The 590-nt window shown below is 41.9% G+C and overlaps 1 non-coding gene across 1 annotated transcript; it reads right to left on the bottom strand.

Annotated features, from left to right (window-relative positions):
• Nucleotides 1-259: 259 nt before the first annotated feature.
• On the bottom strand, nt 260-361 carry LOC126499526 (U6 spliceosomal RNA). Its single transcript, XR_007591094.1, has one exon. It is a non-coding gene; the product is annotated as a U6 spliceosomal RNA (small nuclear RNA).
• Between the last annotated feature and the right edge of the window lie 229 nt (nt 362-590).

Below are 590 nucleotides of genomic sequence, written 5' to 3' on the forward strand. Positions count from 1 at the left end.
CACTGCGGATGAGTCCTGGTGTTGTAGCGTTCAGGTTCTAACGTCACTCAATCTCTCTATCATTCGTCCACTCCTTTCAGCATTTCACATTATTTTTAACTTTGGCGCCTGTCCTGGAACTTGTTCTCTAGACCAGGCTGGACTCAAACTCTTAGGGAGCCACCTGCCTCTGCCTCTCGAGTGCTGGGATTAACGTCATGTGCCACCACAGCCTGACATTTTAAAAATTGTTTACACACACACACACACACACACACACACACACAATGAGTTCTTTATGAGATATGTGTGTTATCTTCATGCAGGGGCCATGCTAATCTTCAGTGTACCATTCTAATTTTCGTCTACTTGCGGCTGAAGTGAACACTGGTATCTCACTTTAGGCTTCTTTGTAACAGGCTCAAGGGAGACAAAAAGAACAAAATGAGCTGTAAAGACAACATGTTCCTTCTCTACCCTAGCACTGAATTTTAAAAAAGTACTTTAAATTGATATTATTCATAAAAGAGGAAGTTCAGAAATACAACATAGATTGTCATGCGACACAAGAAGTGTTCAAAGCCTGGGACTTTATGATGCGTCTGGATTTC

This window comes from Alexandromys fortis, unplaced genomic scaffold, assembly GCF_014885135.2.
Source record: "Alexandromys fortis isolate MF-2015 unplaced genomic scaffold, M_Fortis_MF-2015_v1.1 scaffold_11, whole genome shotgun sequence".
In the NCBI taxonomy this organism is placed as follows: domain Eukaryota; kingdom Metazoa; phylum Chordata; class Mammalia; order Rodentia; family Cricetidae; genus Alexandromys; species Alexandromys fortis.